Raw genomic sequence first — 26,399 nt, forward strand, 5'->3', positions numbered from 1 at the left:
GAAACTGCAGGAGCAAAGGCTTACAGACATGAACGCTTAGGGTGTGTGTGAAAAGAAAGAGCAAGAAGTTCCACTGGACAGTACGTGTTGTATGAAAGAAAATAGTTGGGACTGAGCTGGAAAGGAAGGAGACACACCCTTATTGACACATGAGGCCTTGCCCAAAAGACTAGTCAAAGCAGAGAGATTTCTCACACTTCAGAGTCTTCTGAAACTCACATTGGAGAAAGAGCCATATGAGGGATTTGGAGATGAGGCATGGGGTTTCTTCAATATTCAGGCAAGAGTAAGTACCACAATGCTTGTGCAGTAAAGCTTCAGTTTGAGGTGAGGGCCAGGCAGGGTTGACATTCAGCCAACACGTGTGTATCGATATAGGTTGTTGAAAATATTAAACTGCTTTTCTTCCAGTCTGGTAAACAGCACTGCCCTGAACCACCCAAGGCCCCTTCCCCTGGACTCCAGGACCTCCTCGACATCCTCACATAAAAGGATTAATTTCTGGCACTATTTTGATAATCACCCCTGGAGCTAGGGGACTTGGCTTGAGGATACTTTTGCATAGCATGTTACTTAACTTTGAAAAACACAACAGTTGTATCAATAAATGGGTTGCAGAGTATAAAAGCAAACAGACCAACCACTCCACTCTGGCCTCAGATATTCCTCAAGCTAGTTCCTTGTGGGGAACTAACTGCTTTCCTGCTGAGTCACTGTGGCTGCAGCCCTGCCCTTTCATGTGACTGTGTCATTTGGCATTATGGTTCTTCCTGAGCCCAAGGGGACTACAAAGGTCTCTATCAGGACATTGGGCATGGCCACTGTGCTAGGTGCACACACCTGACAGATCGTCTTGTGGGCTCCCACTTTTCCTATTGCTCCCAGCATCACATAGATCCCTGGGATCCCTCCATTAGCTTGGCAATGCCGTGGAAGTTGCCAGAAAAAGAATCCTAAGGAATTGGTTCTCGGCAGCTTTGGCTCAGGCATTTGTCTTCTTAACGAACTGGTGGGGAGGTAGCTCTTTTGGTGCATCATCTCCAGGGCAGGATCCTGCCCTCTGAAGCTTGTGGTGAGACCAGGGACTTGGGGGCTGATGGGGAAGCTTGGGACCTGCTCTTCCCTCTGCTATGAATTTTCTCTCTGGCCAAAGCAATGGCCTCTCCTAGCCCTGCATTTCAATTTGATTGCTCTCAGTACCCATGGTCACCTTTCCTCACCCACAGCTCTTCACAAAAGAGAGACAAGAACAGGGAGGAAGGGATCCCAAAGCAGAGTCCCTGTTGAGGCTGGGGTCCCTGGGCAAATCTGCACCCTGTGCAACTCCTGGGACTGCGGATGTGAGTGATGCCCCAGGATGAATGGTACCCCCAAAGCCTTGAGTGGGGGAACCATGTGCCATCTGCCACTCCACCCTTGGGAAGATAGCCCCACCATTGAGTCAGGGAGCACCAGGAGGAGGTCCTGGATCTCTAACATCTGTCGTCCTGCTGGGTAATGATACTGTGTCTTTTATAAAATCAGAACTAGCCTGGGCAACATGGAGAAAACCTATCTCTAAAAAAAAAAAAAAAAAAAAAAAAAAAAAAAAATATTAGCTGGGCATGGTGGTCATGTACCTATTAGTGCCAGCTACTTACAAGGCTGAGGTGTGAGGATCGCTTGAGCCAGGAGGCAAAGACTGCAATGAGCCGTGATCATGCCACTGCACTCCAGCCTAGGAGACAGAGTAAGACCCTGTCCAAAAAAAAAAAAAAAAAAAAGCTTTCCATTCCTCCCTTTTAGAGAAAGCAGAAAACACACACAGAAGACTGTACTCACACACCTGTGTGGCTGTGGTCAGAGGCTTTGCCAAGGGACCTTTCCTGGGAGGGGAAAGAAAAGCCTATGAATTGCATTGAGGACCTGAACAAGGGCACAGGATATGGAGGGGGGTGACAACAAAATGGTTTTTATTGGCAGTCAGCCCTCCACACGCTGCAGTCCCTCCTATCAGTCCACTAGCAGGTTCCTAGGGAAGCAATACGTCTTCCATTTGGCCATGCACACACCCCTCCTGCAGCAGTGAGCACTTTCTGTTCTCCTGCATGGCTGGCCTGATGCTCACCCTGCAGCCCCGTGACAGGAGGAATGACATTACCCCTGCCTATGCAGAACCTACTTTCCATTCCCTATCTCAACTGTGCTCTTCTTCTCCACAGTGGCTCCCAAAGTATCAAACCCACTGTGCTGATTTGAGCGTTTGGTTCAGCCCTTTCTGGTCATCACCAACGTTCACCTGGCCATGCTGATGGCAGCAGGCACTGATCTGGCCATTTCCACAGCCTGGTCACCCCATGGTGGCCCTTGATTGAGCTTGCCATGGCACGGAAGGGGGCCTCTCCTACTCACCGAACTCCTTATTGAGGTACAGCACATTCATTTATATTCATATGGTAGTAATACCTAATTTTTATAGGTATGTGCCAGGCACTGTCCAAAGTATTTACATGCATTACTCATTTAATCCTCACAATCGCATGATATATACTGTTAGCCCCAATTTACAGATTGAGGAAGCTTGACCATGGAGACTTTTGCTAACATATTCGAAGTGCATGTAAGGAACAGGGCCCAGATTCCAACCCAAGCTACTAAGTTCCCAAGTGCATGTGTGTTCGAAGATATCATGCCATGAGGTTGCTGAAGATTCACACGACTGGTATCCAAATCCTTCCTAGGAATAGGTGGTGATGCGATGGGTGGAGAAGCATGGAGAAGGCAGATCCTGGAAAGAGGGCGAGCAAAGAACACAGAAAGGGGACACTGGGAGCCAGAAGCCAAAGGGGAACCTGGACTTCCCTCCGTTCTCCAAGGCCTGGTTCTCACTGAAGATATTGTGGGATGAGAGAGAGAACAGAATACTAAAGAACAGAATGAGAGTAGGTGAGCAGTCGGCCCAGAGGAGAGGAATGCACACAGGCTGAAGGGAGAGAAGAGATGAAATAGACATAGCACGTCTCACAAGCCAATGGGAGGAGCTGGGAACCCAGCATTAGCTTGAAGGTGCTCACCTTCCCTCTGGATGGTTGACTCAGTGTTGACACAGACTTTAGCTGTCAGCCCTGAAAGCAATCAGCTCATCATTGCAGCCTCTTTATTGTCTAAATTTTTCTGAAGGCATGAGATGCCACTGGCCTTTCAACAGGGCTACCCAGGACATGGGGAAGAGAAGGGCAGGGAAGCAGAGATAGAGGCCAAACACAAGTGCTTCTGCCAGCAGAGCTCAGAGCATGTCTGGCAACCCCAGTTCCCAGCCCTGAAGCAGGCACCAGGCTACCAGGACAGACATAAACCAGGGACAAGGAAAGGGAAGGGCCAGCCCCAAAGCCCTTGGGATGCCTTGTCAACAGGCCAGTGTCCTTCGGAAAACATTCCAAAGGAAACAACAAAAGTGAGACAAAGGATTTCCTTCCTCTTCCCTCATGTCAGAAATTCCCTGAGGGTCTTTCCTGGACTACTTGTCTGTCTCTATAACAATCCTACACACTGGTCAAAGTTTTTAAGGCCAAAAGTTTTAAAGGAAATGGAAAGAGAAGTAAGATTTAAAATATGTGTCAGAGTCTGTTGCTGTCACTGTGGGAGCTTATTCTTTCTTGTCACAGCGAACAAAGCTGAGGAAACAGATTTTTCCATGTTACATTTGATGGGGGTGGGACCCATGGCCTAGAACTGGGGGTCAGCGGAAGATAGAGCACACCCATTAGAGAAAGGGGTCAGCAAGAAGGAAGATAGAAGCAGATGCCAACGGGGCAGGGGGCTGTAGGGAAAAGAGGGGGAAGAGGGAGGGGGCAAAAGGAGGAAGAAGTGGAGGAGGAGGGGATGAAGAGGAGGAGAAGGAGGAAGAAGAGGAAGAGGGGAAAGGAGGAAGAGGACGAGGAGGAGGAAGTGGAGGAAGGGGAAGAAGAGAGGATGCACATGAAGAAGAGAAATCACCACTGCCTTGTCTGCCTTCACTTCTCCCTGCCTCTCGCATCCTCTACCTGTTCTCAGTCAAGTTCTTGCCACTGGCACTTAACTTGTCTTCCCTTTATGGACCTCAACAATCCACCCCTCCAGGTCCTTCCCGCCTCTCACCTGGACTGGTCTGTGACTTCCAATAATAATCTTCTTAGCTTCAGTTTCTCCCTTCTCCAGCTCACTCTTCTCACCACTCCAGGTTTAGCTTCCTAAAATATTATTTTCATGACATTATTCTGTATCATTTTTTTGATAACTCCCTCTTTAACTTCCATTTCCCAATTTGGTGTAATGGAAGGAGCCTGAGCTTTTCGTAGAAGGGTCCTCAAGGGTTCTCAGCCTCAGCACAGTTGATATTTGGGGCCAGATAATTCCTCACTGTGAGGCCTGTCCTGTGCATATTAAGATGTTCAGCAGCATTCCTGTTACCCTTGAGTGCACCCCTCCCAACCCCTACTTGTGACAACCAAAAATTTCTCAACAGTGCCACTTGTCTCCTGGGGGACAAAATTGCCTCTGGTTAAGAACCAGTGACCTAGATTCAACCCCTGACTCTGTCACCTACTGACAGAGCTCCTTTGGGTAAATGACATAACTTCTCTGAAGCCTAGTTTCCTCAACATTAACACAGGGCTAATAATGCCTACCTTACAGAGCCATTGTGAGAATTAGATAAAATAATTCTAATATATAACACAGATCTAACACAATATCTAGCACATGATAATAGCACAGTGAGATGGGGCCCACTGTGTACAGTACAAACCGGAGATTCTACCATGGTTTAGCTCCATCCTAGGTATATTAGAATAGCCATTTACTTGTTATTATAAGGAACAAAATAATAGTGGATTAAACAAGTAACAGTCCATATAAAATCAGTCCCGGCTGATAGAGTGCCCATGTGGTGTCTGGTGTACAGGCCCTTTCTAGCTTCATGTTCTGCCATCCTCAACACAAGGTTTCCATCCTATGGTCCAATATGGCTGTTCCAGCTCCCACCACCACATGTCTGCCCTTCCAGGAAGCAAGAAGGAAAGAAGGGTGAAAGGGGAGAATATGCCTCTTTTCTTTCCTAAAGTGGGTACCATTGTGGTGCTGTACACATCACTTCCACTCACATTCTATTGGCCAGAGCCTAGTCACATGATCACACCCAACTACAAAGGAGACCGGGAAATATATATATATATATCTCCATAGCTTCCACCCAGACCTCTTCTAAAGAGCTTGTTCAAAGCACTAACAGAGCCAGCCATGGTGGTGTGCACCTGTAATCCTAGCTTCTCAGGAGGCTGAGCAGATAGGATTGTTTGAGGTCAGGTGGTCAAGGTTGCAGTACACTATGATCATGCCTGTGAATAGCCACTGGACTCCAGACTGGGCAAGACAGTGAGACCCCAGCTTAAAAAAAAAGCACTAACAGGTCTATTTGGTTATCCTCCTAGTACCATCACTTCAATATGCTCTAACAAAAGATATGTATTTTTTGTTTGTTTGTTTTTAAGAAACAGAGTCTTGACCTGTCACTCAGGCTGGAGTGCCGCAGTACCATCCTCCCACCTCAAGTGATCCTACTTCAGCCTCCCAAGCAACTGGAACTACAGGTGTGCATCACCACACCTGGCTAATTTTTTCTTTTCTTTTCTTTTTTTTTTTTTGTAGAGACAGAGTCTTGCTGTATTGCCCAGGCTGGTCTCAAACTCCTGGGCTCAAGAAATCCTCCCACCCTAGCCTCCCAAAGTGTTGGGAATACAGGTGTGAGCCATTGCACCTGGCCCAGAAATATCTTTAGTTATGTGGCAAAGTACCCAGCTGAACCTTCTGTTATCACAGATCAGAGAACAAATATTGGGAAATGTTACGTACTGAATGTTTGTATCCCCACTGAAATTCATATGTTGCTGGCATTTGGAGATAGGACCTTTGAGAATTAATTATTGTCAGATGAGGTCATGAGGGTGAAACCCTTCTCTGATAGGATTAGTGTCCTTATAAGAAGAGACATCTGCTGGACGCAGTGGCTCATGCCTGCAATCCCAGCACTTTGGGAGGCCAAGGCGGGCAGATTGCTTGAACTCATGAGTTCCAGACCAGCCTGGGCAACATGGCAAAACCCCATCTCTACAAAAAATGCAAACATTTGTCAGGCATGGTGCTGCATGCATGTAGTCCCAGCCACTCAGGATGCTGAGGTGGGAGCCCAGGAGGCAGAGGTTGCAATAAGCTGAGATTGCGCCACTGCGCTCCAGCCTGGGCGATAGAGCCAGACCTTGTCTTAAAAACTAAAAATAAAGAAGAGACATCACTCACTCTCTATCCACTATGTGAGGACACAGAGAGAAGGCAGTCATCTACAAGCTGGGAAGAGAGCCTTCATCAGAAGGCTACTCCTTGATCTCGGACTTCTAGTCTCCAGAACTGAGAAAAAAAAAATACACTTCTGGTGTTTAGGCCAACCAGTTTGTGGTATTGTGTTATGGCAGCCCAAGCAGACAGATAAAGGTTCAGCCTCCAAACAGTCACATTCTGCGGTACAGGAGGTTCTGACTTCAACCTATACATTTGTAGGGCAATTTAGCTCATAATAAGCATACTGTAGATGCCCAGGAAATACTTCTTATCTGTCTGATTAAAAGACTCAGAAAGAGAAAGGCTAATCATACTGTTAACTAACTCCTGTGCACAGGGCCACTCAGCAATGTTTTGACAGGTTACTCCTCCTCTTGCTTCCCCTTAGAACTCAATATTCTCTTTGGCTGTTATGACTCCACTCTCTCTAAGTTTTTTTCCTTCTTCTCAGGCCACTCCTTCATCCCCTTAGTGAATTCCTCTACCTCCGGCCATCCTTTAAAAGTCAGCATTCTATAGTGTTCTATTCTCCTCACTCTAAGCTCTTTCCACAGTGATCTCACGGACTCCATTGCTTCAATCATCGTTTGCAGCTGATGGTTCTCAAATCCATAGCTTCCACCCAGACCTCTTCTGAACAGCTTGTCCAAAGCACTAACACAGCCAGCCATGGTGGTGTGCACCTGTAACCCTAGCTTCTCAGGAGGCTGAGCAGGGAGGATTGTTTGAGGTCAAGAGGTCAAGGTTGCAGTACACTACGATCATGCCTGTGAATAGTCACTGGACTCCACACTGGGCAATATAGTGAGGCCCCATCTCAAAAAAAAAAAGCACTAACAGGTCTATTTGGTTATCCCCCTGGTATCATCCCTTCAGTATGCTCTAAACTGGATCATTTATCAATCCCCTCCATCTTCTCCACCATGATTCACTCTCCTCCTCAATACACACACACACACACACACACACACACACACACACACACACACACACACACACACATTGTTCCTTCTCTTAAGCTCCTTATCTCAGTGAACCATATCACCATCTCCCCAGAACCTAACTCCTATATTCAATCCCCAAATCCCATCCAGTTTGACTTCTTAATACCTCTTTCTATCCCCTCTTCTACCAGTTTACTTTGGGCTGCTGTCATCTCTCATTTAGATTACAAAAACAATATTCTTTCTAATCCATCTGCCTTTTACCCACTCTTTTCCCTTCAATCAAAGTGATTTTCTAAAACATAAACACAATGCTACCACTCCTCTGATGAAAACCTTTTAAAAACTTACCATTGGCCTTAGACACATTTTCAAATTCCTTAGTCGGGCAAAATAATTCTTCATCCCTGGGTCCTTCTTCTCTACTCCACTTCATCTCCTGCCCATCCCCGACACAACTTACACTCTTTATTCTTCACTTACAGTTTCCCAAAGAGTTCTATACTCTCTTTCAACCTCCAGCTTTTACACATTTTTCACCATGTTTGGACTCCTCCCGGCTAATTTCTGTTGCTATTGCAAATCTCAGTTTACACATTACCTCCTCGAAGAAACCTAATCAGCCTTTGAGAACCAATTCCTGTGGACCTTCTTCCCTGGAATCAACTGTCTCCCTCACCTTCAGGCACATTAACCCCACCCTGACAGCTCATTTCCTAACACCTGCGCTCCTCTTATACTTTGTTCATATCTTTATTAAAGCATTCATCACACCGTAATTCAGCTTTGCCCTGCTGCTCCCCCACTGTATGCAGGCTCCTTGGGGACAAAAACTGTCTGATTTCTGTGCTAGAAATCATCTGTTTTTTCTTCCATATCCCCTCCCTACCCTTCTCTGTCCTCCTGTGAGCCCCAGGAGGCTGATCTGTAGTAAATACATAAATGGAATTCAGCCACTGCAGAGAAGAGGGTGAAGTCCAGGTCAAGGTCATCATTTCACCGGCTAGATGAGCCCTTCAACCAAAGCACAGCTTCTGCCCCGTGGCCCTCTCCACCTGACTCATTTTTTCTTCCGGGAATTGTCTCTCCCTTTATCCCCTCAGCCCAGGCTTGATAATATCTTCCTGATGTTACTGGCTCCAGGAGACGGCACTACCCCTTGTTTTCCTGCACTCTGCCCTCCCCTTTGAAAATAGTCCCTTTATTAAATTCTCCTCAAATTACCAATTACCCAATTTAAGTTTGCCAGGACCCAATTAATTTCCTTTTTCAGTTTCTGGCAAAGATTCTAGAACATAAATGTTGAATGAATGGATGAATGACTAAATGAATTGAGGAAAACAACTCAAGCCATTGGCTAACTTGGCTTATTCATCCTTATTTCACAAGGAGAAAAAATGATTTCTCAATTTAGAACCTGATACTCGGTCTGGCATGGTGGCTCATACCAGTAGTACCACCACTTTGGGAGGCCGAGGTGTACACCTCAATTGAGCCCAGAAGTTTGAGACCAGCCTGGGCAACATCTCGAAACCCCTTCTCTACAAAAAAATACCAAAATTAGCTGGGAGTGGTGGCACGTGCCTGTAGTCCCAGCTACTCAGGAGGCTGAAGTGGGGAAATCAATTGAGCCTGGGAGGTCGAGGCTTCAGTGAACTGTGATTACGGCACTGCACTCCAGCCTGGGTGACAGAGGGAGACCCTGTCTCAAACAAACAACAACAAAAGAACTTGAAATTCAAGTGAGACAGTTTTAGGGTCAGCAAAGAAGGGGATCCTTGGGATGCTTTTGGCAGAAGGCAGGTCTGGGGAATGAGAAAGAGGCTGTTGGGTAGATGTCCTTTGCTATAGCAGTCCCTGAGGTTTGCAGGGTGCTGGGCTCCCCAGAGAGAACTGTATTTCCTGCTGTGACTCTGTGCCATGCTGGGTGGGAATGCCTCTTGTGCCTTCCTTTCTTTCTCTTGGTCTTTCCCCTAGAGAAGGGATTAGCAAATCACTAGATGGTTACTTCCTCCAACCTCCCACTCAAATCCAGCAACCTGAAATTCAAGCTCAAGAGGTGTGGGAGGGGAAAGCCCAGCAATCATCAAAGTAGGAGAGACTACATTCATGAGCAGATCTGGGCCAAGGCCACAGCGGGGGGGCAGGATCCTCTGAGATGAGTCATACACCACGCACCCTTGTGGAGTCCTCCAATTGTCCCAGCACTGTTCAAGCTGGGAGGGACCTCAGTGCTCATTATACCATCAGAACCCAGCCCACGGAGGGGAAGCAATTGCCCAAGATCATACAGTAAGTTGGGAGCAAAGCAGGTGTCAGAACCTAGGTCACCCAGTCTATAAACTTGCCATCTCATTGCCACACCATACTGCCTCCTGAGACCAGGGGATGCTTCCAAGATGTCAGGTTTCAGTAGAAGGAACAGGCTCCCAAAAGAAGAGGCCAGACAGACAGTTCAGGTCTGCTGTACTGTGTGCTTTGGAGAAGAGAATTAGCACTAGTCAAGCTATGGTTATACACAAGGCCCTGGCCATATATTGTCGGGGTCAATAGTACTGGTTCCGCAACACACACTGGGGCCTGTTGGGGGCGGTGGGGAAGGAGACCATCAGGATAAATAGCTAATGCATGCGGGGCTTAGTACCCAGGTGTTGGGTTGATAGATGCAGCAAACCACCATGGCACACGTTTACCTATGTAACAAACCTGCACACCTTGCACATGTGCCCCAAAACTTAAAATAATAAAGAAAAGAAAAGAAAAAAAGAGTACTGGTTCTGAGCTCAAACAAATACGGGTCTGAATTTTGTGTGACCTTGAATAGGTGACTCAACTTTTCTAAGCCTATTTCCTCACCTGTAAAATGAAGGTTAAAAGAATACTCACCTCATAGGATTTTTGTGGGGACTAAATAAGGTGATTTATGTAAAGCATTTAGCACATTTAAAAGCTGGCACTGAATAAGCTCTCAATATATGTTGGCAATTATTTTTCCCTATAGCAATTGTTGTATTTAATTCTCATGCCATCCTTTTAAGAGAGACAGGACATGAGCTTGGTAAGTTACTTGCTCAAATTTATGTATTCGTTTATATTTGTTAAGCTCCTACCAAGGGGCCGGATTCCGTTCTGGACTGTGGGGATATGGCAATGAATAAAGGCAACAAAAATCCCTGCCCTCATGGAGCTTTCGTTGTAGTTGGGGCAGACAATCAACAAAAAGTACAAGTCAATTATATGAAATGCCAGAGGGAGAGAAGTGTTATTGAGAGACATAAAACAAGGGAGATGATGGAGAGAGGGAGGGGAGAGTTGCAGTTTTAGAGAGAGTGATCATGGAAAGCCTCCACATGATGGTGATAAAGAAGCTAAAAAGAAATTATTTAGGCAGTTGGTGAGGGTAAGAGAGTCCTCCGTAAGGCTTCCCTTTCAACAAAAAGCAGCCCCAAAATCATTTCTTTTCTAACAAAGAACCACCTGTAAAATCGATCTGCAGACATAAATAAGCAAGCTCGAAGCTTGCACAGGTAAATGCCGGCAGCTGTGCCAATAGGAAAAGGCTACCTGGGGCCAGGTGTGTTCAACAAGGAGGTTCCCTCTTCTCTTTTCTTTGTCACCACATGTGCAGTAGAAAGGCAGGCAACCCATGCCAGTCAGGTAGAGACTCCATCTGTACAATAAAAGATTAGGGTGGGATGGCCAGCTTCTTTGTGTGCTATGCAAATAGTGCACCTGGTCCTACCAATCTCGCAGGCCCTATGTAAATCAGACGCCACCTCCTCAAGCTCGCCTATAAAACCCCGTGCATTTCACCACAGAACCAGAAAACCCACTCAGAAGCCCTTCCTTCTCTCGCTGGAGGAGAGAGAATTACTCTCTTTCCTTTCTTTCGCCTATTGAAGGTCCGCTCTTAAACTCACTTCTTGTACATCTGTGTCCTTGATTTCTCTGGTGTGAGACAACAGAGCTCGGATATTACCCGAGACAAATGACGCCCCTTCAATGGCATTGAGCAAGGGTCTGAAGAAGGGAAGGGGATAGGCTTGTGGCTCTCAGAGGGAAGAGCATTCCAGAGAAAAGGAAGCACATGTGCAAAGGCCCCAAGGCAAGCACCAAATATTGGAAGGAGAACCTGGAGGCCAGTGCTCTGAAACAGGAGTGCAGGGAGGAGCCATGGGAATTGAAGTTAGAAAACACCCTTAATTATGGTGCTGGGAGCTGAGATTCAAACTGAGAACTAGTTCCCAAGCCCTTGCTCAGCCCCATTGCAGCCTCACTAGATGACAGGATGGTGTGATTGAGTTGATTCTGTTCTTTCTAGAGAGGGTTTTGTGTGGTCCAACACTGGATACCAGGGAGCGGGGTAAAGAATTCTATTTCCAAATAAGTGTAATGTCTCTATCTTCGGAACCAAAAATCAGAATATAAATTTCAATAAGTATATGAACTTATAAGCAGGTAGGACAGAACATATGAAAGTAGGGCATCCAAGATATGCAGGACCTTGAATGAGCACAAAAGCTTTTCTATCCCTAAGATCCTCAGGCACTTTACCTTTATCCACCTCTAATAAGAACCACCTCCTTCCTTGGCCTGGGGAGGAGCAAGCTGGGATTCTTTAAAGTCCTCTACCTGCCAGGGCAACAGCGAAGTCCAAGCAGGCAGAAGGCAGGGGCAGGGGTTAGGTGGCCGGGGGTCCCAGAGACCCAGTCCTGACTCCGGTACACTCTCGGAACCCTCTGAGTGCCTTACTTTCCCTCCTCCAGCAAGAGGCCCTCCATCTGCCCACCCACCTCCCAGGATATTCCTAGGAAGGATCAAAGAGGACCTCTTGAAAGGGCTGGCTCCCACTCCAGATAATTGCTAGGTAAACGCACCGTGTGTTTAGGATGTAATGGGCCAGTGCAGACAGAGCGAAGAGAGGAAATTGCTCACTTCAGGGAGGGGCAGGAACTCTTCCAGGCCATTACGGTCCACTAAGTAAGCTGCCTTTGCCAAGGTGAAATGGCTCCCTGATGACTTGAAGAGTGAACTGTCTCCTACCATTTCACACTGCATTTTGGTTACTGAGCTGTGATGCTCCCCTTCTCTCTCCATGAAACCTCTGCAGCAGGGTCGCCATCACCCTTCCAGCAGAAAGACCTGGGAAAACAAGCCACTGATTTCAAAAAGGGTACAAATTTATGTGGAAGGAGGTAGGGGAGGGAGGGTGAGAGGGAATGCTCTGGAGCTCAGTGAGGCACCTCGGGGTTACACCAGAAGGGACTCTGTGCTGGGTTCCAGGCCTGATTCTTTCTTTTTTTTTTTTTTTTGAGACAGAGTTTTACTCTTGTCATCCAGGCTGGAGTGCAGTGGTACAGTGGCATCAATCTCCGCCTCATGGGTTCAAGTGATTCTCCTGCCTCAGTCTCCCAAGTAGCTGGGATTACAGGTGCCCACCACCACGCCTGGCTAATTTTGTATTTTTAGTAGAGATGGGGTTTCACCATGTTGGCCAGGCTGGTCTCGAACTCCTGACCTCAGGTGATCCACCTGCCTCGGCTTCCCAAAGTGCTGGGATTACAGATGTGAGCCACTGCACCTGGCCCCTGGTTATTTCTTGATGCCATGCATCAGCTGAGTGGCTTTGAGGAAGTCAGTTCACGACTCCAGCCCTCAGATTTCTCATATAGAAAATGAGAAGATAATTGCTTAGTTCACACCCAGCTCTAAAATTCTGTGATTTTAGGCAGAAGAAGAGATTGCGTGGAGCATTTTAGTGGCTGGGATGGCTCATGACTGGGCTGAGATGATCGACCTTTGTTTCAGATCCAGAAACCTCTTCACCTGAACCTCATTGCCACAAGTCAGACCGAGACCTAGACAGGGATTTTCACACCAACAACAAAAAACACACTTAAAGAGCCTGATTATTTTTACCTGGAGCTTGGAGGCCCAGAGGAAAAACATACAAATGGGACTAGGTACACACACGCACTCAGCTTCTGAATTTTAATATCAGAAGATCATTATCATAAGCTGCATCAACAACTTGGGATCCTAACTAGTGCCAACTAAGCCTTCTCGCTTAATTACATGCTTAGAGCACTACAATTTAAAATCCTGGCAACCATGTTCTATGCAATTAAAAACAAACTCACAAACAGGCCTTACTTGTACCTCTAATATGTTGTTAAAAGTTTGTCCCTGCTGCTCACTCACTTTCCTGGGAACACTGCTTTTCGCCAAAGAGCCTCAGTCCCCAAATCCCAAATGCCTGTCAGTTACCCTCCAGCTTCTGTCAACAGGCCCACGGCCAAGTGTCATGAAAACCAACAGCATGGCCGGGCGCGGTGGCTCAAGCCTGTAATCCCAGCACTTTGGGAGGCCGAGACGGGCGGATCACGAGGTCAGGAGATCGAGACCATCCTGGCTAATATGGTGAAACCCCGTCTCTACTAAAAAATACAAAAAACTAGCCGGGCGAGGTGGTGGGCGCCTGTAGTCCCAGCTACTCGGGAGGCTGAGGCAGGAGAATGGCGTAAACCCGGGAGGCGGAGCTTGCAGTGAGCTGAGATCCGGCCACTGCACTCCAGCCTGGGCGACAAAGCGAGACTCCGTCTCAAAAAAAAAAAAAAAAAAAAAGAAAACCAACAGCTTTGCTTATTCCCACTCTGAGCTTCCAGATAACTATGCCTCCATTAATCTCTACTGAGGAACACAAGATTCCTCAACTGCATTGGGGATACTGAGAGGATTGTATCATCAGTGGCTTTGAAAGTTGGAAGTGAAGTATTGGATTCTAGCCATGATTGGCCTTCATTCATTAATCAGTGCTGCCTTCTCTACCTTTCCAGGTTTATGAGCAGAAACCATTGCTTAAGAGATACTCACCATTAACCAGAATCATGGGGGACAGAGCACCATGAACTCAGTGAGCAAAGAGAACACGGTGGGGGGGGTATTCTTGGGGATGCAATCTCCACATCAAATCCATTGGCAAGACCTGGATGTTCTTGGAAATGTTGAAACATTGAAAATGTTGAACATAAATCTTCTCCCCATCTCCAGTATCAACACCCAACTGAGGCCACCATCATTTCTTGGGTTTGGGTGGACAATTGCAACAGCCACCTATGACTGCTGTGACTTTCTCTATAACTCCAGTTAATCCATCCTCCACTCCGCAGCCTGAATGATCTCTTCAAAATTCACAGTAGATAATGACACCCCAGTGGAAAATGTTGATTACCTTCTACTTAGAATAAACCCCAAATTCTTTACTGTGGCCTACAAGACCCTCAGTGCAATCCTCGCTGGATGGGCTCCTCATTTTTTAAGTCTCAGATTAAATTAGCGGTTCTCAAAAGACAGCAATTTTGCCCTTTAAGAGACATTTGGCAATGTTGGGAGATATTTTTGGTTGTCATAAATGGAAGTCAGGGGGTGCCACTGGCATCCAGTGGGCAGAGGCCAGGGATGCTGTTGGACATTCTGCAATGCACAGAATAGTCCCCTACCGCAAAGAATTGTCTGACCCAAAATGTCAGTAGTGCCAAAGTTGAGAAATCCTGCCTTTAAATCACTTTCTTGTAGTGACTTTATCTGACCATCTTTATCTCAAATTGGTTCCCATCCCCTATGCTCTTCATACCTCTAACCACAATTTGCAATTCTCTTCTTATTGTCATTTACATACATGTAAGCTCCACATTCTGGGCTAGAGACGAAGTATGTCTTGTCCAACTTTGTTGTCTCAACGCGTACCACTTAGCAGATGCTCGATACATATTTGTAGGAAGAAGGAGGGCAGGAAGGGGGAAAGGAAAGAAGAAAGGGCAGTCAAGGTGAAGCAGCACCCCCGCCCTTCTGAGCCCCTTTCAGTATCATACTGACTCTCATCTTCATGTGGAAAACCTGCCATTAGACTTGGCCAGTTGCGCTGATTATGTTTTACTGGAGAACAAGCCGAGTGGACTAGGAAAACACTTTAAAACTCAATTGTGGGGCAGGGTGGGGGGTGGGGGCATTGCCATGAAAATGTTTAGATTTCTTCAGTATTGACTTTGTTTTGTCAAACAAGTCCTCTTGAGGGTAGGGACCATGTCTATTTCAGTCTCTGCTGTAGCTCCAGCAACTTGCATAGTGCGTAGCACAGAGATAGTGGGTTCCCCAAAAGTGTTTGTGAATATGTGAGTACTCCCCCAGCCTGCAGGGGAGGGAGGGTTGATACCCCACTGCACCCACTTCTTCAGCAGCTCATGAACCCACTTACGAAGCCAGCCTTCAGGTCAGACTCTTGCTTTTCTTCTTATTAGTGGCCCTTAAAAGAGCATTGCCAATAAAAACTTCAGCTCTAAGCCCGGGCGCGGTGGCTCACGCCTGTAATCCCAGCACTTTGGAAGACGGAGGCGGGTGGATCATGAGGTCAGGAGATCAAGACCATCCTGGCTAATACGGTGAAATCCCGTCTCTACTAAAAATACAAAAAAATTAGCCGGGCGTGGTGGCGGATGCCTGTAGTCCCAGCTACTCGGGAGGCTGAGACAGGAGAATGGCGTGAACCCGGGAGGCCGAGCTTGCAGTGAGCTGAGATCGCACCACTGCACTCCAGCCTGGGCGACAGAGCAAGACTCCGTCTCAAAAAAACAACAAAAAAAAAAACAAAACAAAAATTTCTGCTCTGGAAAGGAATTCTAGCCTTTGTCAGCTATTTCCGACAGCCCTTGAAAGAAAAATAAATTTGGCTCCAAGTTTTCCCATGCCTGTTTATAGTTCCTCACACAAAGCTCTGCCGTTTATCCAATTTTGTCACCCAGAGACCCAGCTAACTCTATCTCAGAGGTAGCCTCTCCCGTCCCCAGCTCAGCAGCCTCCACTCCAACTTCCTCCTCCCCACTTAAGGCTTCCAAGAACCCATGAGGCTAAGCTGCAGGCTGTGAGGTTTCTATAGTGCACTCTTTCCTGGAATGACTCTGCCTAAATTTCACTTCTAAGTCTCAGAGATTCATGTTATGTTATTAGCAACACAAAATGGAAAAGATTGAACCCTTTCAGTTTAATCTGCTGAGTTTCTTGCAGGGAACTCCTCCAAGGAATGTGCTTAGCTTTTATTAGAGGAAGTAAAAAAAAAAAAAAAAAAAAAAAAAGGCCCAACATATTATTTGGCATAAATCTGCTCATCTAATTTAGATTGCAGAAACCTATTGATTAGGTTCCCAGGCCTGTCACTTTTTTCCTATAGCGACTACAAATACCACTGCTATTAGGAAATTTCGTATCATAAAACTCACTACTATCATCCCACTTTTATATTTTCCCTCTCTCCCTTTCTCTTCTCCCCTCTCTCCCTTTCTCTCACGCGCACACAAAAGCTGTTCGTTATTCTCATCAGCGCCATCTGGTGGTGTTTCAAATGTTCCAGTACCCTTTAAAAACGTATTTAGAAAAAAAAAAAAAAAATCGAAGACCCCAAAGAGCACCTGAGTATGTGTTATATCTATCACAGTTATCCTATTCAAAAATGAAACTGGTCGGGCATGGTGGCTGACGCTGTAATCCCAACACTTTGGGAGGCCAAGGTGGGCGGTTCACTTGAGGTCAGGAGTTTGAGACCAACCTGGCCAACATGGTGAATCCCTGTCTCTACTAAAATTACAAAAATTAGCCAGGCGCGGTGGCAGGCACCCAGCTACTCGGCAGACTGAGGCAGGAGAATCGCTGGAACTGGGAGGCAGAAGTTGCAGTGAGCTGATATTGTGCCATTACACTCCAGTCTGGGCGACAGAGCAAGACTCCATCTCTAAAAAGAAAAAAAAGAAAAATGAAACTGAAAAATTTTGGAAAACATTTATTGATCCATTTTAAAATAACAATAATAAATGTTTAAAATAAATAACGTTTACGTTATTTTTAATGAAATTTTAATGAAAAATTTTAATGAATTTTTAATGAAATTTTAATGAAAAAATCTGTATTTTCCAAAACAAAAACAAATTTAGGAAGAGTGGCATTATTTTACATTTTTGCACATCTCTTTAATGTCTGACTTAAAAGACACCTAAAGTTTCATATCTACTTCTGTGTTCAATCTGTTCCAATATCTTGTTTTAGTTGAAACATATGAAGAAAATCTGGCCTCACACAGATACATAGTTGGAAAAGTAATGAGTATTTTAATAGCCTTTGAAGATCATTGTTGGTATTCTTCTTTGATACCATTCCAAAACTCCACAAGTTATGGCTCCTTAAAAGTTAGTTGGAATGAAGAATCTGAAACCACATCCATGAACTTTTGGTACTGTTATGCTAAAACCTGCTGTTCTATCTTGGACTTTGAATGCATTTTTAAAAATTATTATACTTTAAGTTCTAGGGTACATGTGCACAACGTGCAGGTTTGTTACATATGTATACATGTGCCATGTCGGTGTGCTGCACCCATTAACTCGTCATTTACATTAGGTATAGCTCCTAATGCTATCCTTCAGCACCCTGCCCCCACCCCATGACAGGCCCTGTGGTGTGATGTTCCTCTTCCTGTGTCCAAGTGTTCTCATTGTTCAATTCCCACCTATGAGTGTTTACACGTGTTTTTCCTCACCCTAGGGCAAACTAAATAGCACAGGCAGGACCCAGCTGGAAGCACCCACTTCATCTCCCACCTATGTAAAAATTCATCTTTTTTTGCCTACCAGTTACTGCCTAACACTAGTGCTTATCACAAAGAAAAGGCTGCAACAACAAGTGCTCCCGTGAGATAAGGAATTTAAGGTAAGTGAGCTGGCAGAGGATAAAATCCCCTTTACCCAGCTGCCCCCAACACCTGGCTTCTCCATTAACACCACCTCCCAGGACTATTTAAGTCTTCTTCATCTTCCAGGTCTCAACTTGGACATCACTTCTCACCTCTTGTCTGCCTATTTGTGCCTATCTCTCTCTGTCTCTCCATATAGGAAATGTAGATATAAAGACAGAGATAGACATAGACAGACAGATAGATATTGAAATATAGATGATCATACTGCCTTCATTGCTGGGTAAGCTGATTTTCCCCACTAGATGGCAAAATCAAAAAAGTGGCCGTCATTTTCTGTCCCATTCACCCTCAGGGGTTTTAAAACACAGAGATGATGTGTTTGAGCATTAGCTAAGGACATGCTTTTAGATGGGGAATGCCTTTCCATACAGCGCCATCCCCCACTGCATCTTACTGTCATGAGAGTGCCTCACTCGTTGACCTGTCTGCTCCCACACAGAACTGGAATTTGCCAGTTACATTGCAACTGGGACCAGAGTAGGCCCTCGAAAACCATTTGTCAGAGGATCAGAGGGATGGATCTTTCTTTTCAGGTTGGGTAAAGCACAGAACTAGGTGGGAATTGATGCTACTTTATCGGGCCACTCCACACTAGCCATGGCCCTCAGGACGTCTCTCCATCTGCAGGTGTCCCGTGGTTCTTGGTATGCTTCTCCACTGCATCCTAGCATGTTCAATCTCACCAGGGAGACTGTCATCTTCTGGAGGATGAAATGTGATCTCTATTCCTTTCTTCTCTTTCCCATCTTGTCTTGTCTCCTTCCATCACATTTGACCACTTATTTATTTTTTTTTAGACAGAATCTCACTATATCACCCAGGCTGCCGTGCAGTTGTGCCATCTTGGCTCACTGCAACCTCTGCCTCCCGGGTTCAAGCAATTCTTCTGCCTAAGCCTCTCGAGTAGCTGGGACTACAGTCACAAGCCATCACACCTGGCTAATTTTTGTGTGTGTGTATTTTTAGTAGAGACAGGGTTTCACCACATTTGCCAGGCTGGTCTCGAACTCCTGACCTCAGGTGATCCACCAGCCTCTGCCTCCCAAAGTGCTGGGATTACAGGCATGAGCCACAGCACTTGGCTTGACCACTTAATTTGGTGACCACTTACAGGTTGCAGTCTTCTTAGACACCAGGGCAGATAGTCAGAAAGACAGTTCATAAAGAGGATAATACTCTCTCAAGCATAAGGCCTCCATTCCTGGAAAATTAAGTGTTTCAGGAAGCAGAGAAGTGTTGAATCTTAGGGATGGGGAAGGACTGGAGACAGGGAAATTGTGATGGGAAGGTGGACTGGGATCAGATTGGGTGGGGTCCTTAAGGCTGTGCTCAAGAATGTGGATCCTTTCCTGCAGACGTTGGGCATGGCATGATCCAACCTGTGTTCCACGAGCACATTTCCTAGGGCTGATCTTTCTCAAGCCTCCCCATTGTCCTTCCATCACAAAGAAGTGTCCAGTGCCTCCCACTGAGACCCCACAACAGGCTCCCCTGGTTGGATGGCAGCAGTGTGACCAATGACTGAGAGGAGGAGGGGATAGAGCAGCAGACCCCCGCCCTTATCTCCACCCCACCCCCTTATGCCAAAACATGTTCTCCAGCTTGAGCTAGTTGGACTAGATCGGGTGGGGACCAAGGGCTCAGAGGATTAGGATATCAGCCCCAGCCTTGAATGATGCACATTCCACAGGCGCATAAACAGGGTGTGGTGGACCCAGGCCTGGCGCAGCTCCTTTCACAGAAGGGTGTGCACTTGTGTTGTAGGAATGTGCTGTTTGCCTGTGCAGGACCTGACATCCCTAACCAGCTGTGCCCCTAGGAAACCCCCACAGCACCTCCTTCTTAGAACGTTCTCTGTTCATGTGTCCTCACTGGATTCTGCTAGCAGTCTGCATGTGCTCACCATTCCAGCACCATCTCTCCACTGGAAGGAAGGGATGAAGAAAGGGGTGAGGGGGAACAGGAAGTTGGCCCTAGTTCTACCTTCCATAAGCAGGGCTTCTGGAATCACCTTGTTATACTGCTCAGGGCAGGGGACAACCTTGAAGCCAGTGGCCTCTGGAACACCTGCAAAGGAACCTGGTTAGCATGGGAAAGCATCCTCAAACTACTTCATTTGCCATTGTTTTGCTGAATAGAAAAGTAACATATATTCATTTTTTTAAAGTTTAATAAATTCCAAAAGAACATTTTAAAACCATCTATGATACCTCCCCACGAAGATAACTGACTTTCTCCCAGTCTTTTTCCTGTGCCTGTCAGGTGTGTATTTTTTTAAATGTAAATATATTTTCTGTATATAATGGGGATCAAATTGCTTTTGAAATTTTTTGTATCCTATCATTTAGCTTATCATGAGCATTTTCACATTTTCTTATTCATGAAAAATTTAACTTAATGAATAACCTATTCATGAACAATCTAATGGCCACATAATATCTCACATGGTACATTATAAAACTAGCGCTAGGACCCCAGGGTGAGGCATTACAAGGTTTACTTTTTTAAAAAAGGTGGAGACAGAATTGTGCTGCCTGAGAGGAGAGGGAGCATCTCGCCATCTCCTGCCTTGGTATCTTTTATTCTTTAGGACTCAGCTCAGGATCTGTCTCCTCCACGGAGTGAAGCCCCAGCTCAGGCCAAACCCAGCCCACGGTGCTCCTTTAGCACCCCGTCATGGTGCTTACTACATTATATTAAACAGATTTCTTCATATTTTGGTCTCTCCCACCAGACAATATAGTCTTTGAGAATCTGGCTAAAGAAGCTGCAAATCTCTAGTGTCCAGCTGGTACCTGGCACAGGAAGGTACCCAATAAATGCCTTGAAAAGCAGAGTTTAAGCAACCCCCTGTTGTTGGGCATTTAGACAGTTTCTAGTTTGTGAAGAGAGCCTTCTTGCTCTCACTGTATCAGATTCCATGTTGTTGGGTGAGGAAGAGGGTGGAAGAAGACCCAAATTCTTATTTGGGTCATTTGTAGTCTCTTGAATGATCCTATAAACAACGTGGGATGACTTGTAAATCTTTATCTGGATTCAACTCAGTTGTTTTGTTTTTTTTTTTGTTTTGTTTTGTTTTTAGGCAGGAGTTTCGCTCTTGTTGCTCAGGCTGGAGGGCAATAGTGTGATCTCGGCTCACCGCAACCTCTGGTTCAAGTGATTCTCCTGCCTCACTCAGCCTCCCAAGTAGCTGAGATTACAAGCATGTGCCATTACACCGGCTAATTTCGTAATTTTAGTAGAAACGGGGTTTCTCCATGTTGGTCAGGCTGGTCTCGAACTCCAGACCTCACGTGATTCACCCGCCTCGGCCTCCCAAAATGCTGGGATTACAGGCATGAGCCACCGCGCCCGACCCCAACTCAATCTTATGATACAAACGCAGACACCAGAATCAGACAAGTCACAGCTCCACTATTTGCCAGTTGTGTGGTCTCGGGCATGTTACTCGACCCTCTGGCCCTCACTTTCTTCAATGTAAAATGGAGATAATAATGGACCTACTCTTAAAGACGTTGAAATATTGTAAATGAGATAACATAGGTTAGGTCTTAGTGCAACGGTTGACACATTGAACTAGTTTTTATTACTATAGAGCAGTAATGGAATGACTAGGCCTGTGTTGTAGTTCTTAATACCATATGGCCAAGCTGCTTTCCAGAAACATGTAGCAATTTGTATACATATTAACAGTATATGGTGCCTGGCCAGGTGACCTAGCTCATGTCTGAAATCCCAGCACTTTGGGAGGCCAAGGTGGGGAGATCACCTGAGATCAGGAGTTTGAGACCAGCCTGGCCAACATGGCAAAACTCCATCTCTACTAAAAATACTAAATTAGCTGGGCATGGTGGCATGTGCCTGTAGTCCCAGCTACTGGGGAGGCTGAGGCAGGAGAATCACTTGAACCCAGGAGGCAGAGGTTGCAGAGAGCTGAGATCGCACCACTGCATTCCAGCCTGGGTGACACAGCAAGACTCTGTCTCAACAAAACAAAACAAAAACAGTATGGCACCTTTCCATATGGCACCAGCAAGGAGATTGGTCAATTTTTCATCTTTGCCCAGTTGGCTTTACAAAGGTTTTCTGGATCCTGGTCAAACTAACTTCAAGGCTCAGCAAAAGGTCAGCCTTGCCCTCACAATCCAAGCATCGAGCATACAACCCCACCTCAGAGTCACCCCTCCCCAGGTGTCAGAGAAAAGGGCAAAGAGGTCAGGGAGAAACGAAAGGTTATATTCACGCATGAGGGTATCTGACTAAGTTCAGAACTCATTTTTTCCACCTGCAGCTGAGTGATAAAATAGAGGATTCAAGCAGTGAAGCATGGCCTCAAACAAGATTCATCCTGTCTGCTTTTATCCTCATCCCCACCTAACACAAAATCATGGACAGTGAGAGCACAAAGGCTGCTTTGTGATCAGCTTGCTCCAGAAGAGGACCAGAGAGGTTAAGTGCCTTGCCAAGGTCACACAGCTGACAAGTGCCATTAAGAGCATCAGAGCCACAAGGAATCTGTGACCCACAGCCAGCAAGTCTTATTCACATGTCTACAACTCCATGTGTTTGTCCTCTTAGCTCCATTCACAACTTCACCAGGAACGTCAGCATGGTTAGGGGTAGGGAGTAGGAGACAGCCCATACTCACAAGCAGCTCTGAAAGCCAAAATCCATGAGCTATTGGAAAGTCAACTGTGAGCAGAGACTGCACCGTTCGGCAGTGTCATTCACAAAGGCCCCCATGATCCTGCTGGAGGCTCTTAGACTCTCAGAGAGGCTTCTCACCCACCTCTTTTCTGCAGCATTTCCATCTTTCTCCAATTATTTTTTTCCCTATGAAAACTCCCTGGAAACAGCCCAGTTCCTTAAGCATTCAGTTTAATTAGAAAGAAAAAAGAGGCTGGGCGCAGTGGTTCACGCCTATAATCCCAGCACTTTGGGAGGCCAAGGCGGGTGGATCACCTGAGGTCAGGAGATCAAGACCAGCCTGGCCAACATGATGAAACTCCATCTCTATTAAAAATACAAAAAATTAGGTGGTCGTGGTGGTGGGTGCCTGTAATCCCAGCTACTTGAGAGGCTGAGGCAGGATAACTGCTGGAACCTGGGAGGTGGAGGTTGCGGTGAGCTGAGATAGCACCACTGCACTCCAACCTGGGCAACAGAGAGAGACTCCGTCTCCAAAAAACAAAACAAAACAGGAAAGGATGCGTTTACAAAGAACCACAACAAACCAGAGGTAATTGTTATAACAGTTTTATTCAAGTCTCTGTGTGCTCTGGCGTTGAGACCAGGCTGAGATCAGCATTACACTGTAATACAATAAGAGGTTTAGCCATTGAACCAAGCCTGCTTGGCATCCCTAGTTAACAATTTACAGTACCTCGAAAGAAAAAAAAAGCCAAAGGAAAGAACCTGATAAGTTTCCTTCAGAACTTTTTCATCTTTAAATATTGTTGACAACATACAATAACTTAAATCCCAAAGCAAAGTGGGAATTCAAGGACACAGGGTCAGGACACATGGACAAGACATTGGAGCAGAGAAGGTCTAGGGATAAAAACTAGTAGCTAATTACAGAGGAACCAAACAAACACATACGTGAACTTTCACTTCACCTAGACTTAAAAGCCCTAAGGGGGAGGAAAAATCCCAAAGAAAGCTTTTCTGTGAACTAAGTAAAACCCACCTCCAACTCCTTTCCTTAATCCTCTAAAAGCCTTAGACTATAACATATCTGGGTTTCGGTGGGGAGTGGTTGTGGGCGAATGTGCAGGATGTATAGGGAGGGACATCAGAGAAGAAAGTAAGCAAGTTCATCACCTCCCTTCTTTGCTACAACTGGGTATCAAGGGCATGTGGCTCAATGCGACAAAGAGGCAAAAGCCTGACCTCAAGCGCCCAGGGAGGAGACACAAGCTATAGTAAGGCTTCCAAGCTTCAGAGACTGACAGAAAAGTGAGGAGAAGCTGGAATGAAGAGCAGCAACAGGGCACCTGCGGGCTGGAAACAGAGGAGAGAGGCTCATGGCCTTCAGTGGTGTTGGGAGAAGAGCTACAGAATTGACATGTCCAGCTCTTGTGTGCTTCAAACCCCTGGAGTCATGGAGAGGAAACAGGGAGAGGAAGGCAGCCAGCAGCATTGAGGATGTCAGCTGAGACCTGTGAGGGTGCAAGTCCGGTCACAGGCAGATGACAGGCGAGCCAAGGACACAGCTCCTCCTTGGCCAAAGGGCAATCTCAAAACCTAGGTGGACCTGAGCTAGGCCAACTTTATCTCAAGAGCTTCTAAGCAGTGGCTTAGAAATGTGCTCAGAGGAAAAAGACAGGTGACTTTGCAACCCAGCAGATTAGCAACTTGCTTCCTAGCAGTGTGACCCTGGGCAAATTACAGAGTCATCAGAGCCTTGGTTTCCACATCCTTAGATGGGGGTAACACCCACATCCCAGAATTATTGTAAGGAGTCAAAAATTACACATATATGTGAATCACTAGGACAGCACCACCCCTCCACATGGAAAAAAATTATCATGTATTATCAGTCTTCATAAGCAGGTCGGGATACATCTACGTCTCAGTCTGATGGTGATGAACAGCCACAGCCAGCATGGCATCTGAACTGGAGGTAGAGATAAACGATAAGAATGAAATAAAGACGACAGAAGATGAGGAGGGTGGTGGAAATGATACTAGCAGAGGATGCGATGGCCAAATTCTGAAGACTCACTGGGCAGGCACAGAGCTAGGGATCGTGGCTCTTGGCATGCCAGGGAGTGAAAAAGCCTCCATTCACTTCAGTCCCTTCTGAAATCTGGAGGAGAGAATGAATGAAGTTCATTCACTTCTGGAATTCAAACATGTTCCAAAGAGGTTTAAGATGAGAATCTAAAGGAGCCTCTCTGCCGTAATCACTTCCCTTCTCCAGGGAACATACACACACACAAGTGCCCTCAGGGCTGCAGACAGCCAGAAAGGCAGCCAGAGAACACCAAGGAACTGTCACACCCAGGTGTAGATCCAAAGTTAAAAGCTCCTAGATGTTTCATTGCTGTAAGTCTACACACTCCTATTTAAATGAGAGCACCCCCCAGAGAGCTGCTGCCTCACTCAGGACTTGAGGGGAAGGGCAAGAAAAAAAACATAAAACCTATTTCACAGTGGTACCTAAGCCCCCTCACAGAGGGCAGGCAGGGCTGCGTCTAGAGTGGAGTGAGGCCCTCGCCTTGGGTTAAAATTTAAGGGGGCGCCAAAAAACAAAGAACCTCAGTAATCAAGATAAATCATATTCCAATGCAATATTTTTTAAAAATCAGAGTTACTGAAAAATTCCACGATGAATACAGTATCAAAATTTTAAGTCAGGTTTTGTCTGGGTTGGTGTCCAGGTGTGAAGGATCTCAGGAACGGGCAGCATACTACTTCTGAAACCTGGCCTTGGACTTCAGTGAGTGTAGGGCAAGGAACACGACGTCCCCGGGGCCCTCGCTCCCCAAGGCTCTGCTTGTGACTACTCTGACCTCTAGGTTCAGAATGCCCAGACGTCTATCCCTCATGTCCCGGTAGGAGAGGCCTGTCTGTGCACCCCTGGAATTGTATTCTGCTGTCCAATCCTGAGACACCTAGTTAGACACCTATCTCGATAGACTCCTATAATGTCCACACCTGCCAATCAGCCTAGTAAAACTAGGAGGGCAGGTCAGACCAGACAGGTAGGAAGATGGGTTAGGGCAAAGGTGGGTCTGTTTCCAAGGGTTAACAAAGAGTGGTGTGGAAAAACTCAGCTCCCACAACCAGCTGGACCCCAAGGCTCTTCTCCCTTTCCACCTCAAGGCCCAAAGCAGGCTCCCTGTAGGGGATGGGGAACCACAGGCAGTAAGAATCAGGGAGGACCAGTCCTACTGGCTCCTGATCATGGAGTGAGCCCAAAATGCTGAAGAGCAAAGCCAGGGTTCCCTAGGTAGCTTACGGAGGCCATGGTACTTCCAGGGCCCAAGACAGGAAATGGATGAGGAAGCGGGTGTACATGACTGTCAATATCTCATCAGGACAAAATGAGAAACAGCATTCTGAGAGGAAGTCCATAAGAGACTCACCTGGCCTGCACAGCTAACCAGAAGTCCCGGGCTGAGTCACACTAATTAGGCACCTAAGCCCTGTTCATTAGCCTTAATCGACAGGATTTCAGCTTCCTCCTCCTGCCTTCCAACATCAGCACCTGAAGTGGTGAGCACCCACCCAGGTAGCAATGCCAGGGAAAAGCCCAGCAATAGCAATGGATTTTCCTTTCACATGTGAATTTTCATTAA

At 46.3% G+C, this 26,399-nt stretch overlaps 1 long non-coding RNA gene across 1 annotated transcript; it reads left to right on the plus strand.

Moving 5' to 3' along the window:
- Nucleotides 1-784: 784 nt before the first annotated feature.
- Nucleotides 785-14,499, plus strand: LOC106999476 (uncharacterized). Its single transcript, XR_001446326.3, has 4 exons — nt 785-1,072; nt 2,202-2,407; nt 5,665-5,757; nt 14,132-14,499. It is a non-coding gene; the product is annotated as an uncharacterized LOC106999476 (long non-coding RNA).
- The last annotated feature ends 11,900 nt before the right edge of the window (nt 14,500-26,399 follow it).

This window comes from Macaca mulatta, chromosome 7 (assembly GCF_049350105.2).
Source record: "Macaca mulatta isolate MMU2019108-1 chromosome 7, T2T-MMU8v2.0, whole genome shotgun sequence".
Taxonomy (NCBI): domain Eukaryota; kingdom Metazoa; phylum Chordata; class Mammalia; order Primates; family Cercopithecidae; genus Macaca; species Macaca mulatta.